Source organism: Geotrypetes seraphini, chromosome 2, assembly GCF_902459505.1.
Source record: "Geotrypetes seraphini chromosome 2, aGeoSer1.1, whole genome shotgun sequence".
Taxonomy (NCBI): domain Eukaryota; kingdom Metazoa; phylum Chordata; class Amphibia; order Gymnophiona; family Dermophiidae; genus Geotrypetes; species Geotrypetes seraphini.
In genome coordinates this window covers 332184970-332202904 of record NC_047085.1, presented here as the reverse complement: position 1 = coordinate 332202904, position 17935 = coordinate 332184970, and the positions used below count along the sequence as shown (strand labels likewise).

Sequence of the window (17935 nt, the reverse complement as noted above, 5' to 3'; positions counted from 1 at the left end):
CACTTTAAGCTTTGAGACTGGCCGAACCATGCATGCACAAGTGCATTCTTGCCCGATGCCAGCTTGCGAGGTAGTTTTTCGTTTTCCACGGAGTGAAGATGACGTTTCTAGACTTCAGTCAAGTTTGCTTTCCTGTTTTATTTTTCATTATTTTCTTTATCTTAGTTTTTTCTTTTATACCTTTTATTTCCTAACAAAAAATTATTTATTAAATCTGCCTCTTTGTGGCTAGACTTTGGCTTCAACCACTCCTCATTCATTAGCAATGAGAATAAAAGCTTTATAGCTCATGGGGTTCCATTATGAGGGGGTGCTGAAAAGTTCTGAGCCTAATCAAGAACGGAATGATATGGAGCCATGAAACCTACAAGTTAATCCACATAAGTTTAACACACTTGGCACATCATGTCTGAAGTTTCTGTAACCCTTCCAAAAAATACTCTGTTGTCTGGTCACAGAAATACTGTTCTGCAGCTGCAAGCACCTCCAAATTACCCAAAAATTGTTGCCCTTTCAAAATCATTTTAAGGTTTAGAAACGGAAAATAGTCAGATGGAACAAGATCTAGTGAGTAAGGTGGGTGGTCTATGCACTGAAATCCCAATTGCATCAAGATATCCATCATTATCCCAGGACAAGCAGGCAGCATATTCTTGACTGATGGGTGACGGCACCGATGGAGCCCCGGTACGGACAATTCTAGAGTGATTGCACTCTAAGAACTTTAGAAAGTTCTAGCTCGGCCGCACCGCGCACGCGCGAGTGCCTTCCCGCCCGACAGAGGCGCGCGGTCCCTCAGTTTCTTAGTTTCCGCGGAGCTAAGAAGACGCGTTTTTTTCAACGGCTGTTGAAACTTTTTTTCTATTGCCTTCCCGCTCGCGTAAACTTTTTGGCTTTGGCCTTATTTCGTTTCTTTTTTTCTTTTGTAAAAAAAAAAAAAAAAAAAAAATAAATATTTTTTCCTTTTCTTAATTTGATTTTCCCCGGCGGGGCCTTCTGCCACCATCGAAGCCTCGGCCTTCGATTTGGCGGAAGCCGTTTTTCCTTTCATGGCCCCTCAACCGGGTTTTAAAAAGTGCCAGCGGTGTGCTAGGCCTATATCTCTCACGGACCCACACAACTGGTGTTTACAGTGTTTGGGTCCTGAGCATCAGGCCTCTACTTGCACCCGCTGTGCTACTCTAAAAAAACGGACATTAAAAAATCGCCAGATACAGCAGCGATTACTGTTCGGTACCGAGATGTCCGACCCCGTTCCTTCGACTCCGGCTTCGGCACCGATTCAGTCGGCACCCTCGTCTTCGACGCCGCGTGATTCCACACCGGCATCTCAACAGTCAGGTAAGCCGGCTAAGAAGCCTTCCCCGCTGGAACGTCTTCCGGCCTCGAGTGCAGTGAGTCCAATCCTGCCGCCTGTAAGACGCCAGCGGAAGCGCTCCGCCCCTATAGAGGTGAGTCCCTCGACATCGGGCTCCTCATCTCCGGGGCGTCGAGCGGCACCGCAGGTACCGCAGAAGAAAAAAGCGGTACTTGTGCCATCCCTCGATGACCGCATTACGGCCATCCTTCAGGTGCAGCTTAAGGAGCAATTAGAAAGACTCCTTCCTGCTATCATGACACCGAACCTTCCGGTGCCGGCCCGCACCCAGCTATCGGTACCAGTTGTGGAACAACCCGTATCGATACCGATTGTGGAACCCGTATTACCCGCTTCCACTGTTTCGGTACCGCTTCACCTAACCTCATCGGTATCGATGCCAGTTCTTGCACCGGAGCCGAGAGCTCACCATCAATCGGTACAGACTTCGGCACCGGTGCGACCGATAACATCTCCTGACTCGGTATCGATGAGGTCGGGTAAGTCGGTGCGCAAAACCCGACACATTCAAACGTCGACACCGGAGTCTCAGGACCATGCTTCCCATGTCAGGGATCCTGATCTGTGGGGGGACTCAGAGGAACCCTTTCTTTCTGAAGGCGAATGTTCCTCAGAGGAGGAGGATTCGGCTGTCCCTGACCCATCCTCCAAACAGGTCACTTCCTCTTTCTCCTGTTTTTTGAAAGAGATGTGTGAATCCTTGTCCATTCCTTTGGAGGCTGAATCCAAAAAGTCTAAAGCTTTTTTGGATGCCCTTGATTTTGATCAGCCTCCAAAGGAATTTTTGAAACTTCCCCTTCATGACATCTTGAGGGAAACTTTCTATAAAAATTTAGAGACTCCTTTAACTGTCCCAGGGGCCCCACGTAAACTGGATTCTCTATATAAAGTAATTCCCATTCCTGGGTTCGACAAACCTCAACTTCCACACGAGTCATTATTTGTCGAATCCACCCTTAAAAAGACTTCAGGAGCCAGTGTATATGCATCTGTCCCTCCTGGCAGAGAAGGAAGGGCCATGGATAAATTTGGTAAGAGGCTCTACCAAAATGCTATGTTAGCAAATAGGGCTAGTAATTATGCTTTTCATTTCTCTTTTTATTTAAAGCATCTCCTTACCACCATGGCTTCTTTCGAAAAATATCTTCCTTCACGAAAGCATTCCTCTTTTCACACCTGCTTGTCGTCTCTTTTCCAATTGCGTAAGTTTATGGTTAGATCCATATATGACACCTTTGAACTTACATCCAGAGCGACAGCAATGTCGGTGGCTATGCGCCATTTGGCCTGGCTTCGGGTATCCGAGCTTGATGTTAACCATCAAGATCGGTTAGCCAACGCCCCGTGCCTAGGGGATGAGCTCTTTGGGGATTCCATGGACTCAACCACACAAAAGCTCTCGGCTCATGAGACGCGCTGGGATACTCTGCTTAAAAATAAAAAGAAGCCTCCTCCACCAAAACCATATAGACAGCAGTCGGCCTATCAACGCCGCTTCACAGCTCGTCCATTAACTACCACTGCTCAGCAACCCAGGCGTCAGAGGCAACAACAACGTCAGCCTCCCAGACAGCAGCAGCAACAACAATCTGTGAAACAACCTCCTCAGCAGAAGTCACAGCCCTTTTGACTTCATTCTCCACAGTATAGCCAGTATCCCTATTCCTGCTCTCCTGCCTCAGCCTATAGGAGGTCGACTTTCTCTGTTCCTCAGCCGGTGGGAAGTAATCACGTCGGACCAATGGGTCCTCAACATCATCCGCCACGGCTACTCTCTCAACTTTCAGACTCTTCCACCTCAAAGCCTGCCAAAAGAGTCTGCTTTGAACAGTCCTCAATCGGCCCTCCTTATTCAGGAGGTCCAATCCCTCCTCCTTCTGAACGCTATAGAAGAAGTTCCTCTAGATCAAAAGGGGCAGGGATTCTACTCCCGTTATTTTCTAGTCCCCAAAAAAACTGGAGATCTCAGACCCATCCTAGATCTTCGCGATCTCAACAAACATCTGGTAAAAGAAAAATTCAAGATGCTTTCTTTAGCCATCCTTTATCCCCTTCTAAATCAAAACGACTGGCTATGCTCCCTCGATCTCAAAGAGGCTTACACTCACATACCCATCAATGTAACCTCAAGACCATATCTCCGATTCATGATCAATCATTGTCATTACCAATACAAGGTACTGCCCTTCGGTCTAGCCTCATCTCCAAGGGTATTCACCAAATGTCTCATTGTGGTAGCGGCATTTCTACGCTCTCACTACCTTCATGTATTCCCTTACCTGGACGACTGGTTGATCAAAGCCACATCCGCTCAAGCAGTTCTCCTGGCCACCAACCAAACCATCCAGTTTCTACAAATTCTGGGGTTCGAGATCAATCTACCCAAATCTCATATCATCCCCACTCAAAGACTTCAATTCATTGGAGCGATCCTAGATACACTCCAAATGAGAGCTTTCCTACCATCCAATCGTCTTCAGACCCTTCAGTCTCTATGTCAGCAGGTGCTTTCACTACCTTCCATCTCAGCCAGACAGATGATGGTACTCTTGGGGCACATGGCATCCACAGTTCATGTCACACCTCACGCACGTCTTCACCTGCGCACTCCTCAATGGACCCTTGCTACTCAGTGGTCCCAAGCGTCGGATCCTTGCTCACGACACATATCTGTGACATTATCTCTGCGTCAGTCTCTTCAATGGTGGTTGGTATCCTCAAATCTATCCAGAGGTCTTCTGTTCCATCAGCCTCCTCATCAACTAGTCATCACCACCGACGCCTCTCTGTATGCATGGGGAGCTCACTTGAACGAGTTCCAGACTCAAGGTTTTTGGACAGCCCAGGAAAAGAAGCATCAAATCAATTTCCTGGAACTCAGAGCGATGTTTTATGCCCTCAAGGCCTTCCAACATCTTCTCTTTCCTCAGGTCCTTCTGTTGTGCACAGACAATCAGGTTGCGATGTACTACATCAACAAACAGGGTGGGACAGGCTCTCGCCTTTTATGCCAGGAAGCCCAGAAGATCTGGACTTGGGCCATAGATCACCATCTCTTCCTGAAAGCTATATACATTCAGGGGGCACAGAATTCTTTAGCGGACAAACTCAGCAGAATTCTCCAACCTCACGAGTGGACACTCGATCCTGTAACTCTACAGTCTATCTTCACTCAATGGGGCACTCCTCAGATAGACCTCTTTGCAGCTCCTCACAATCATCAGCTGCCCCTATTCTGCTCCAGACTTTACTCTCCGCACCGTCTAGCAGCAGATGCTTTTCTCCTCGACTGGTCGAATCTGTTCCTGTACGCCTTCCCTCCTCTGCCTCTCATGTTGAGAACCTTGTTCAAGCTCAAGAGGGAAAGAGCCACCATGATTCTAATTGCTCCGAGGTGGCCCAGGCAACATTGGTTCTCCCTTCTACTTCAACTCAGTTCCAGGGAACCTTTTCTTCTTCCTCTGTTTCCATCTCTGCTTACGCAACAGCAGGAAACCCTTCTACATCCCAACCTCCAGTCTCTGCACCTGACAGCTTGGTATCTCTCGGGCTGACTTCGACTGATACTCTTTTGTCGCAGCCCGTTCGTTCCATTCTGGATGCCTCCAGGAAACCAGCCACTCTGCAATGTTACCATCAAAAGTGGACGAGATTTTCTTCCTGGTGTCTTCTTCATCATCTTGATCCCACTTCCCTGGCAGTGGAGACGTTGTTGGATTATTTGCTTTCTTTGTCTGACTCTGGCCTTAAGTCCTCTTCCATCAGAGTCCACCTCAGTGCCATTGCAGCTTTTCATGAGCCAGTCCATGGAAAACTTCTTTCAGCTCATCCCCTGGTATCCAGGTTCATGCGTGGACTTTTCAATGTGAAACCACCTCTTAAAGCCCCTCCTGTTCTCTGGGATCTCAATGTGGTTCTTTCCGCCTTGATGAAGCCTCCATTTGAACCATTGGCTACATCTCCTTTCAAATTTCTCACTTGGAAAGTGCTTTTCCTTATTGCTCTTACCTCTGCCAGGAGGGTCAGTGAGCTTCATGCACTTGTCGCAGATCCACCTTTTACGGTTTTTCACCATGACAAGGTGGTTTTGCGTACACATCCAAAGTTTCTCCCTAAGGTTGTCTCTGAATTCCATCTCAACCAATCCATTGTTCTACCGGTTTTCTTTCCAAAACCTCATTCTCATTCTGGGGAACAAGCTCTGCATACTTTGGATTGTAAACGGGCTCTAGCTTACTATCTAGAGCGTACGAAACCCCACAGATCAGTTCCTCAACTTTTTCTGTCCTTTGATCCGAATAAATTGGGACGTCCTGTTTCTAAACGTACGTTGTCTAATTGGCTGGCAGCGTGCATTTCATTCTGTTATGCTCAGACCGGACTGACACTGGAAGGTTCTGTCACGGCCCATAGAGTCAGAGCTATGGCAGCATCTGTAGCTTTCCTCCGTTCCACTCCTATTGAGGAAATCTGCAAAGCTGCTACTTGGTCCTCAGTTCACACTTTTACATCTCATTATTGTCTGGATGCATTCTCCAGACGGGATGGACACTTCGGCCAATCTGTTTTGCAAAATTTGTTTTCATAATGGCCAACCTTCCCTCCATCCCTCTTTTTGTTAGCTTGGAGGTCACCCATCAGTCAAGAATATGCTGCCTGCTTGTCCTGGGATAAAGCACAGTTACTTACCGTAACAGGTGTTATCCAGGGACAGCAGGCAGATATTCTTGCGTCCCACCCACCTCCCCGGGTTGGCTTCTTAGCTGGCTTACACTAACTGAGGGACCGCGCGCCTCTGTCGGGCGGGAAGGCACTCGCGCGTGCGCGGTGCGGCCGAGCTAGAACTTTCTAAAGTTCTTAGAGTGCAATCACTCTAGAATTGTCCGTACCGGGGCTCCGTCGGTGCCGTCACCCATCAGTCAAGAATATCTGCCTGCTGTCCCTGGATAACACCTGTTACGGTAAGTAACTGTGCTTTTTGCCAGCCTTGTGAGCATGTGTATTGTCTTGCAAAAAGAGAACTCCTTTCTGCAGCTTCCCTCTCCTTTTTTCTTTCAATGCCTTCTTTAATCGGCACAGCAAGTTACAATAGAATTCGCCATTAACTGTTTGACCCCTTGGAAGATAGTCATTACAACACCTTCCTGATCCCAAAACAGTGTGTCCATGACTTTTCCTGTTGACCTCTGGGTCTTGAATTTCCTTGGCATTGGAGCACCTGAGTATTACCATTGCATGGACTATTGTTTTATCTCAGGATCATAGTGGTATTACCATGTTTCATCAATAGTAACTAGTCGTTCCAAAATGTTGGCACCATTTCACTGAAAATGCTGCAAAATCAACTTGTAAGTATCCACTCAACGTCTTTTCTCATCAGCATTCAAAATTTGGGCACCTGCTTGGCTGAGAGGTTCTGTATACCCAACTGCTCGTGGATTATACACCCAACACATTCCCCAGATATCTTATATTTCAGCAATTGTTTTAGCCAATATTCGCCGATCTGCCAAATTCAGGTCATGCACATGGTCAGCAATTTCCTAAACAGACTACGCTTTTTCCCCCTACAAACCCAAAGCAATCTTCAGGCAATTCCTACCCCTCTCACTTTCCCTCCCCCTTTCAACCCCTCTTACATTCCCCTCCACTACAACCCTTTTCTTCTGTAACATTCCCCTCATGCATTTGTAATTCTCTGAATGTCCAGCCTTCTTTCGATGTAAACCGCTAGAAGTCATCTGACTATGGCGGTATAGAAAAATAAAGTTATTATTATTATTATTATTTCAGGAGTTGACACTGTTTGAGGCTTGTCAGACTTTGCTGCATCTTTGGTATCAATCTCCACGCTGAAAGTTTATACACCATTTCTTCACTGTGGAGTATGATGGGCATTTGTCACCCAGTGTTTGCATCAAACATTATCCCAGGACAAGCAGGCAGCATATTCTTGACTGATGGGTGATGGCACCGACGGAGCCCCGGTACGGACAATTTTAGAGTGATTGAGTGAGAATAGCTGCCTGCTGTCCCTGGATAACAACTGTTACGGTAAGTAACATTGCTTTCTCTGCTGCATGAAGAAGGAAGTCAACTGAAATGTTTATTATACTTGTATTTTTTTAATGTCAATAAACAACTTGCGAGTTTTACCTTTCTTATGGGACTAAATTTAGTTTTGTTTTGACTGACTTTTGATTAGTTAACACTCTTCACTAGGTAGAGATGTAGGGATATATATTCATTTGAAATGATATGGGAAATCTCAACACCATTTTCCCATTTTATTAATGTGAAATAACAGGAAAAAACATAGGGCTCCTTTTACTAAGGTGCGCTATGCTTTTTAGCGTGCACTAACCACGCACTAAACGCTAATGTGTGCATGTTAGTATATGGACGTGTTAGCGGTTAGCACATGCTAAAACGCTTAGCGCACCTTAGTAAAAAGGGGGTTAATTTTTTTCCCCTGTATTGTAAATAACTGAGCAAAATTGACTTTGCCCCAGAAATAATAATAATAAAAATAAAATAAAAAAGACACAAAATCTCACTGGAACTAGAAACTAAACAAAATGTATATTTTTAACCTGCAAACTCCAACCAAAGATTAAGGCCAGCTGCAATCCACACAGATATAATAGCATGCAACTCCTCTGTCCTGGCTGAAGTTCGGAGAGGGTTGGTTAGGTGTCTGACCTCATGAAGTTTTTATTCATGTTTAAATTGTTATCCTTTATTGACGTACAATATAGACTTTGTAAAACAGTGGCCCCCAACCCTGTCCTGGAGTACCACTAGCCAGTCAGGTTTTCAGGATTGCCCTAATGAATATGCATGAAAGAGATTTGCATGTAATGAAGATGATAGGAATGCATATTCATTAGGGCTATCCTGAAAACCAGACTGGCTAGTGGTCCTCCAGGCCAGGGTTGGGGACCACTGATGTAAAAAAACAGCCTCCAAACTATACTTGAATATAAGACTATCCAAATATAAGTTGTTTTTTTAATATATATCTTTATTAATTTTTCAGTCTAAAAACAGTGCATAAGGGAATACATATAAGTAATTTGAAAAACAGCACTTACATCCATCAATAAATATATGAGAAACCATTTTCACCCCCTCCCATCCACCGTAATTCCAATGTATTCAATAAAACCATTGTGTTGTCCACCTTCAGTTAAGCTAGCTCCTCGTGAACACATTCCTCTGAAAATCAATCAGGGTTTACCACACCTCTATCACTAAGACACTAACCAAATTGCTTTATACATTTTGATTGAGTCTGGATGCACTTTTATAATTTAATTTAATTATTGGGATTTATTAACTGCTTTTTCATGAAGAAATTTACCTATAGCGGTTTAGAATGCATTGAATAGTAATCAGGTACTATTAAATATTTTACCTACCTGTTCCAGCAAGCTCACAATCTAACTGTGCTACCTGGAACAATGCAGGATTAAGTGACTTACACAGGGTCAAAGGAAGTAGGCTGGGATCAAACTCACAAACAGGGTGCTGAGGCATTAGCTCTAATCACTAGGCCACTCTTCTCCTCACTTTTATGAATGCCTGGGTTTCTGTCTGCCTTTAATAAAAGTTTGTGTAACCCCTAAACAATAATTTTATTGTGGGGGAGCTGCTACTCCATCGTGTTCTAAATGTGGGACAGAGGAAGGGACGTTTGGTCACTTGTTTTGGGGGTGTAGTTCCATTCAGTCGTATTGGAGGGACATTTTACATTTTATGCGTCATGATCTTCATCTTGCCTTGTTAGGTACCCCGGAACAATTAGTATTGGACTTACCTGAGGTGTTTGGGGCTATGGGAGGGGCACGCAGATTATCATGTCTTAAGCTTGGTTTGGTGGCTCGCAAATGCATTATGAAACATTGGACTTCTAGTGAGCCCTCCCCCCCGAGTTTTGGCTTTGGCGGGCTGATGTGCATCAATTGACCTGCTGGAACGCGAGGGATGCGAGGGGTTCTAGGAAAGAGGGTCAGCGATTTCTGCAAACTTGGGATCCATATTTACGGCAGTTACATCCTAAGAGCCATAGTCTTCTGAATGCCCTGTGAGTGTTGTGGTGTGTGAATGGGGGAGGATGGGAAAAGGGATGAGTTTTAGAATTGGGTGGAGGACATTGGGTAGGAGCGCGGATGGTTGGGTGGAGTAAATATTAGAGTGGAAGGATTTCCTAATAGAAACATAGAAACATAGAAACATAGAAATTGACGGCAGAAAAGGGCCACAGCCCATCGAGTCTGCCCATACCAATGACCCACTCCCTGACTTCTACTCCCCTATAGATCCCACGTGAATATCCCATTTCCTCTTGAAATCCAACACGCTACTGGCCTCAATCACCTGCTGAGGCAGCTCGTTCCAATGATCGACCACCCTTTCGGTGAAGAAATACTTCCTAGCATCACCTTGAAACTTCCCTCCCCTGATTTTCAGCGAGTGCCCTCTGGTTACCGAGGGCCCTGTAAGACTGAAGATATCATCTTTCACCTCTATATGCCCTGTGATATACTTAAAGGTCTCAATCATGTCCCCCCCTCTCTCTTCGCTCCTCCAGTGAGTACATCCGCAATTTTTTTAACCTTTCCTCATACGTGAGATCCCTGAGCCCCAAGACCATCCTGGTAGCCATACGCTGAACCGACTCAACTCTCAACACATCTTTCCGGTAGTGCGGTCTCCAGAATTGAACACAATACTCGAGATGGGGTCTCACCATGGATCTGTACAGTGGCATTATGACTTCAGGTTTTCTGCTGACAAAACCCCTCCGGATGCAGCCCATCATTTGTCTTGCCCTGGACGAAGCCTTCTCCACCTGATTGGCAGCCTTCATATCATCGCTAATGATCACTCCTAAATCACGTTCCACCGTGGTCCTGGACAAGGTTTCACCATTTAGTGAGTAAGTTCTGTGTGGATTTTTTTTTGCCTAGGTGCATTACTTTACATTTTTTAGCATTGAAGCCTAGCTGCCAAGTTGATGACCACTGTTCCAATTTCTGTAGGTCTTGCATCATAAGGTCAGGAACACTGCCTTTGCCTACTATGTTGCATAGTTTGGCGTCGTCGGCAAACAGTGATATTTTTCCTCTAAGCCCTTGGGTCAAATCTCCTATGAATAAATTGAATAGAATCGGCCCTAAGACGGAGCCCTGAGGTACTCCACTCGTTACTGCTGATGTTTTGGAAGGGGTACCGTTTACCATTACCCTTTGAAGCCTACCATCTAACCAATCCTTTACCCATGCAGTGAATGTGTCCCCTAATCCCATCGATTTTAGTTTGTTCAACAGCCTGCGGTGTGGGACGCTATCAAAAGCTTTGCTAATGGGCTAGGTGTTCGTCTGGGATGAGATCTATTTCAGATTTTTGTGATTATTTTGAGTTGGGGTGGGGGGAGGGTTACTACTGTTTGATGGGGCATGTAACTTAGTCCTGTTTTGTGGGGGTAGGGGCTCGGGTATTATCATAACACAGATTCCTGAACCTTATTGTTTTGGTGGGGTTTGCTGGTATTGGGTTACATCTACTGGATCAGTGGTAGTTGGGGGGAGGGGGATCGTTGGGGGATGCTGATTAACGCTGTACTTCGGTGTTTTATCTCTCATTTCCCACTTGCTTTTTCTTTGATCTATGTCTTCGTGGGAACATAATTTTGTAGTAATAAAATGTTGCTATAAAGATTTCTAGCAATTATGGTTGCTAAGGTACAACTGCAGCGTAATATTGCAGGAAACCAGTGTTTTATTATTTTGCCTTGGCTCTGTTCATTTTTATTTACATCTGTTTGCAGAAATAGTATGGACAGTGTGTTTGTAAACACCATTCATCCACTTTATCCCTAGGGGTCTTAGTTGAATTTGGTATTTTTCTGCTTCACTTAAATGCATTCTCCTGCTAAAATATAAATACAATAATTATAACCTGATGATATATTGTACAAAGTTTGAAGGGAATGGAAATTTACATTTACCCTTTTTATCCAATTACAAACCCAAAGTGTTTTTGAAAACACAAAGGTTTAGGCATCCAGCTGCTTGTGGAATGGCGTGAGACTGCAGTTCCTGTATTTGCATGTTAGCATATTGTAAGATGGCCGGAATCACTGAGTTCACACTCATGGAATGTGCCAGGGACAGTGGAATTAAACTAGTATCCCAGAAAATAAAAATGAAACTGCTTGGTAGCTGTTGCTTGTTCAGGTGAATCTGAAAGTAGCTCATTCAGGGACATGCACTTCTGTTCCCAGGTGTCTGCATTTTTGTCCAAAGGGGAGGGGGCGTGACAGTGTCATGACAAAATACTGTTCCTTTATAGATAGATTGAGTTAGTGTTCTGCACAAAATGAGGTCATATGACCATAAGAACATAGGAATAACCATACTGGGTCAGACCAATGATCCATCCAGCCCAGTATCCCTTTTCCACATTGGCCAATCCTGTACCTGGTAGAAATCCAAATAGTAGCAACATTCCATGCTACCAATTCCATGACAAACAGTGGCTTCCCCCATGTCTGTGTCAATAATAAGAACATAAGAATTGGCATACTGTGACAGACTGAAGGTCCATCAATCCAGTATCCTGTTTCCAACAGTGGCCAATCCATGTCCCAAGTAACTAGCTAGATCCCAAGTGGTAAAACAGATTTTATGCTGCTTATACTAGGAATAATTCAATTTACCGTATATACTTGAATATAAGTCGATCTGAATATAAGTTGAGATCCCCATTTCCCCCACAAAAAGGAGGAAAAATGGTTGACTCGAATATAAGACGGGGGCTTAATATTCAAGTGCCATGCCCTGCCAAGATCTGCACCCAGTGTCCCCTCCCTCACACCCTCGCCTGCCAGGTTCTGCACTCAGCCCCCCCCTTGCCAAGTTCTGTACCCAGCCCCCTTCCCTCCCTGCCCTGCAAGGCTCTGCACTCAGTTCCATTCTCTACCAGGCTCTGAACCAAGCCCCCTTCCCTGCCAGGCTCTGAACACTGTCCCCCCTCCCTACTAGGCTCTATACCCTGTCCCACCTTCCTTCCCTGTACCCTCGTCCCATTAAAAAGAGCCAACCTCATCTGTGATGTCACAGTGGCTTGATTGTCCCATACTCCCCTCTGCACTCCAACCCAGCCAGCAGATTAACTCTTCCCCTTAACTGAAACCACCTAGTGGTAGGCTGGGACAGGAGGGATCCCTCCCATCTCCTGCCCCGGCCGACACTAATAATTACCACCCTCCCTCGCGTACCCTGGTGGTCCAGCAGTGTATCCCTCCTTATGATTGCAAGTAGCCAGCGATGCACCCGGGCCAACACACAGGAGTGAGCTTTTCATGCTCCTAGCTGGCCCTACACCGCTCCTTGATAGGTTGCCACGAGAGCTGTGAATCCCGCGAGAACTGGCACTCCCATTATTCACCCTCCATTGAGAAAAATAGTCATTTAACTCTGTTTTTTGTCCAATAACCAATTCCTAATCCACATCAGAACATTGTCTCCTATCCTATAACACTCTAATTTTCTGATGAGTCTGTCATGAGGAATGTAGGTACAATTAGAAAACATAAAATCACTCGGTAATTATTCTGGACTCGTCTGCTAGGAATATGATAGCACCTAAGATATCCTTATGATTCTAGGATTGCTGCCTTAAAAGAAGAAATAATGCCAATGTGAGATTATATATTATTTATTAGATAAAAATACTTAGAAGTTATGGTAATCAGGTTACAACAATAGTTACAAAAATATACTAATGATTACACAAAATATATGTAGATATATAAATGGTAATACTGAAAATATATGTAAAGTAACCCTACAAAATATATATTGTTAAACTGAATAAATTTCCTGAGAAAATATTAAAAAGCAACAACTATATTAGGCTAATTACCAAGTGTCCCAGAATTACTGACCCTTAGCAAATAAAGGACATGTGACTAATCTAGCCCCTAGAACTCTACAAGGTACCCCATTCTCACCTTACGTTCAGTTGTGTCAGCGTCCAATGGTGATGAAATTATTCCTCTTGAGGAGTACAAACCTTACAGCGAGCCCCTTAGTTCTGGTACAAGAAAGGTTCAACTCCTTGCACTGGCCTAGCAGTAGGATTTAGTCTGACAAAAGCAAGTAATCAGCAACTGCAGAATTCTTTCTTATTTTGGTCTTAGCACATAAAAACAATCTCTTCACAGAGATGCATAAACCAACCAAGAATCTTCTTTCTTTTCTTCCTTCTCCACAAACCATACCCAAACTGAGTTCAGCCTGGCGACAAACTGAGTTCATACTGAGATGACAAACATGGGCCATCAGGTTATTAGTAGTCACACATGAGGGCAGATGGGCTTCTAGATGGTACAGAATGTCTCACCAAGAAAGTAGCAAGTGAGACGGACTTCATTCCAATATTCCTGTGAAGCTCGCTCCTACACAATTTCTGAGAAGCTAGATCAGGGCCCACTACAGATGGCTGACCTTGGATGTCAGCTAATAGCATGTTTACAAGTACTGTATATAATCAAATATAAACCAATCTGAATATAAACTGAGCTGACCTCTTTCTCCCCAAAAAGGAGAAAAAAAAGGTTGACTCAAATATAAACCAAGATTAGAAACTTGGGTTATCCTGGTGAGCCAGTATACAAAGAACTAGACGTCCTTGCCATAAGTTTTAGCACAATTTTTTTTTACATTAAATATTTTTATTAGTGTAAAACTACACAACGCTTATAATAACAGCAGTCTAAACAATATCTGTTTAGATCAGTTTATCTCAAACTGTGTGCCAAGGCACACTAGTGTGCCTCCTGAGATTCCAAGTGTGCTGCGGCACACTGAGGAGGAAGAGAGGCTCCTGCCAGCTGACTTTCCTACGCGGTATAGTGCCAGCATTGCCTAATTCACCGAAGGCCTGCATGTTATCCCCCCTTCTCTCTAGCGTCCTCTGGCTTTCCCCCTGGACTCCAGTCTCACCTTTAAAGCTAATTACAGCAGCCTGCAGAGGATCTTCAGTAGGTATTACAACTGCCTTCCTAGACTCTCACTGGCTACCTATGCAAGCACGAATTCAATTCAAATTCTACTGTCTATTATTCAAAGCATTAAACAGCTCCATCCCCCTATCTAAACAACCGCCTAAACCAGTTCCTCACCTCAAGACAAAGAAGAACTCCAAACCCTTTTGCCTTCCCTCCACTCAAGGGCACTCAGCGCAAAAAGATGTTTGATAACCTTCTGGCGACGCAAGCAGCAAAACTTAACCACTCCATCTCCAACCTGTTGACGGCAACGGGCGACTTCAAAACTTTTCGAAAAGAAATCAAAACCCTACTTTTCAAAAAATGTATCCAGATATCTTAACCCAACCCTTCCCCCTCCTCCTAGATAAATTCTCCCCCAAAACCTCCACTTAAATAATCTCTTCCTCCCCAAAACACCAACCAAGTATTCAGATCCCTGAAATGTAACGTAATCTTATTTGTACTCTAACTGTAATCTATTTGTTATATCACACAGTAATGTACAGTCAATTTAATATCCAATTTGCAAGTTCTTCCGGAATTAATCCAGCTACCTTTCCTCCCTTGTAACAAAAAAACCCCAAAACTGTTGTAACTTCACTGGAAATGTCCAGTTAGCTCTTTTGTAATCCGCCTTGAACTGCAAGGTATAGGCGGAATAGAAGTCCCTAATGTAATGTAATGTAAAATTATTTTATTTTCAATATAGCGATTGAGTGTCAGTTTTGAGAATTTATATCTGCTGTGTATATTGTGTGTATATGAAAATGAATAGAAAAAATTGCATTGCAATTAGTAAAGGGAATGGGATCTGGGTCAAAGGTTTGGGTGGGCCTAGGGAAGTCTGTGATTGGGGTACTCAGTTGATATTTGTTAGACTTAGGGGGTACTTAGCTTGAAGTAGTTGAGAAACACTGTTGTAGGCAATCAGCTGGAGCCAGTGCCTCTCCTTCTCTTCGGCCCTCTTCCCTGCTGGCACCCCCAACTGGCGTCTCAGGGCCCATCTGGAGGGCCTCTGCACATGTGTGGACGTCGATGTGATGATGTCACGCATATGCGTGATGTCATCATAGCGACATTCGTGCACTTCTGGGTGCTTCAAGCCGTGGCCACTACCTTTAGTGTGCCCCGGCTTGAAAAAGTTTGAGACACTGGTTTAGATAAACAATCCCTCCCACATAATCCTCCTGTTCCCTAACCTCCATCCCCAAGTTTTAACACATTTAAAATCCTTCAAAACAGGATTTCTCATCAGAATTCCAGACAGACAGTGGAAGTCAGCTTCTGTGATGTCATTAGCATAGACATTGTCGTTATTAATGTCGTCATTGTCATTATCTTAGGACAGCATATATATATATTCTTACAATACTCCCACCTCCCCTAGTTGACTTCTTAACTTTTTTACGGAACTGATGGTCCCAAGAGCCAATATTGGGTGGGAAGGCATAGTTCATGTGCACTGCGGACAATTTTGCGACTTTGAACATTTTTTAAAGTGACAGTACACTTTAATACTGTTCATACCAGGCTCTGTGAATGATGCCACCCACATGTGAGAATATCAGCCTGCTGTCCTCGGATAACACCTGCTACAAATGAGTAACTATGCTATTTCTCCTCACACTCCTCCTCATGAACATTGGTCATCAGGTAAGCCACTCTTATCTGTCCCCTTCTTCTCCACTGCCACCATATGCATGGAATAGGCTTCTTGAGAAAGGGTGTCATGCTTCCTGTGTGATCTTACTGATGTCCAGGTTAAAAACATCTTTTTGAGGCTGCTTTTAAATCTTAATCCCCTTATTCTCCTTTTTATATTCATATTGTTTTAATCATTTCCCATAATAAATGAAATTCACTGATGTTTTATTTGCCCTGTTTGTCTTGAATAGATTGCCATATCTATGGATCAAGTTCGGTCTTATGTATACAACTCTGTGTATGTCTCATAGAACTGTAGAAATGATGGGCTGCATATTCAAACAGGTTTTTTTTAATGGTGTGGAGGAGCTGCTTAATGGTTAGTGTAGTGGCCTAAGAACCCATTGCCATTGCTTGTGACTCTGGGCAAGTCACTTAACCCAGGTACAAAATAAGTACTTGTATATACTACTATTAATTATTTCTGTAGCACTACCAGACGCATGCAGCGCTGTACAGAGTCACTTGTGCAGCATTTTTAACTTGTAAACTGCTTCAATTGTAAACACAGAAATTTGGTATATGAAATCCTTTCCCTTTTATGTTTAGTGATGACCAGTAAATGTGTAAACCTTCCCTACATGAATTTTCAGCAGCATTGGGTGAATACTGCTGAAGAAAATTCTTACAGACCACACTATTAGTGCTGGACCATAGTGAGGGTGCATATAAAGTGGCATAGCGCATAAATACAAGGGGGCGTTCACATAAGAGGGGCATAGACAGGAGGAGGAGCATAGACAGGTCTGCCTCCCCTATGTGACCACCGTATGTGATTTTTTTTTTTTTCCAGAAGGTACAGTGTACAGAATTCTATTAATTATGTGTGCCCTTCTGCATTTATGCAGTCACAATTATGCCAGGTCTATGGCTGGTGTAATCGCGGATGTGGGAAATGTTAGGCATGCCAGTGTAGGTTTAAGCTAGTATTTTATATCAGAATCTGGGTGTTCAGGAGCCGTGTTAGAATTGGCTCCCTGTGGAACATTTGGGCACCTAAAGACTGTGCCCACTAATAGAATTGTCACCTGTCTGGTTAGCTACATACAGAAGTTATATAGCTATTTATAGCAATAATTATCTATAGTAATTCACGTTTCTATACTGGTAGCAGCTGAATATTACTGTTATTCATAGAACTGGTGCTAGTCATTAGTCTTTATGCATATTCAGTGTTGCTGTCTTTATGGATAACAGTGCTGAATATTTGTGGCATTATAAATGCTATAACCACAATTAAACCCCTCCCCCCAAACACTGTGCTTGCTAGGGATTGCCCCCAGATAACTGGTTGTCATTTGTATTTCTTTATTTATGCCCTGCTTTTACCAAGGCGGGTCACAGTAAAGTACATACACAAACAGAATCGCATACAATATATCAAATTAAAAATCAATATCTGTCATAATAAAACCCTAAGCACGCATGCGCACTTCACACTCTATGATCCCTGCGTTTGTGGTCGTAACTCCATGGCTTCGCATGCACAAGGGAAGGAGTCATTGGTGGTTTTTTCTGCACACGCGAAGGCACCTTATGCAGGGATGCACGGAGGCGGTGACCATGGAGGCGACTCCCCCCTCCCGCCCTCACTCCTTTTAACACAGCGGTCTCAAACTCACGGCCCCCCAAGTACTGTTCTGCGGCCCACGGTCTGGCCGGCTCCCTTACAGTCCCTTGCCGAAGTTATTTTTAAGTTCAAAACCACTGTGGCGGCTCCTCTCAAGAGCCGCACCTGCATCGGAAGCCTCTCTGAAATCACGTCAGAGAGAAGGAGCCGCCACAATAGTTTT

At 44.1% G+C, this 17935-nt stretch overlaps 1 protein-coding gene across 4 annotated transcripts in view; it reads left to right on the top strand.

Moving 5' to 3' along the window:
• The window catches only part of ELMO1 (engulfment and cell motility 1), a 668619-nt gene that overhangs the window by 41340 nt on the left and 609344 nt on the right, over window positions 1-17935 (top strand). The window contains exon 1 of one of the 4 annotated variants that reach the window (XM_033930220.1): window positions 15993-16091. The exons of the other annotated variants lie outside the window; for them this stretch is intronic. The gene's annotated coding sequence lies outside the window, so the exon portion shown is untranslated. Of the gene's footprint in view, window positions 1-15992; window positions 16092-17935 lie in introns of those variants that run through there. 4 annotated transcript variants of the gene reach the window in all.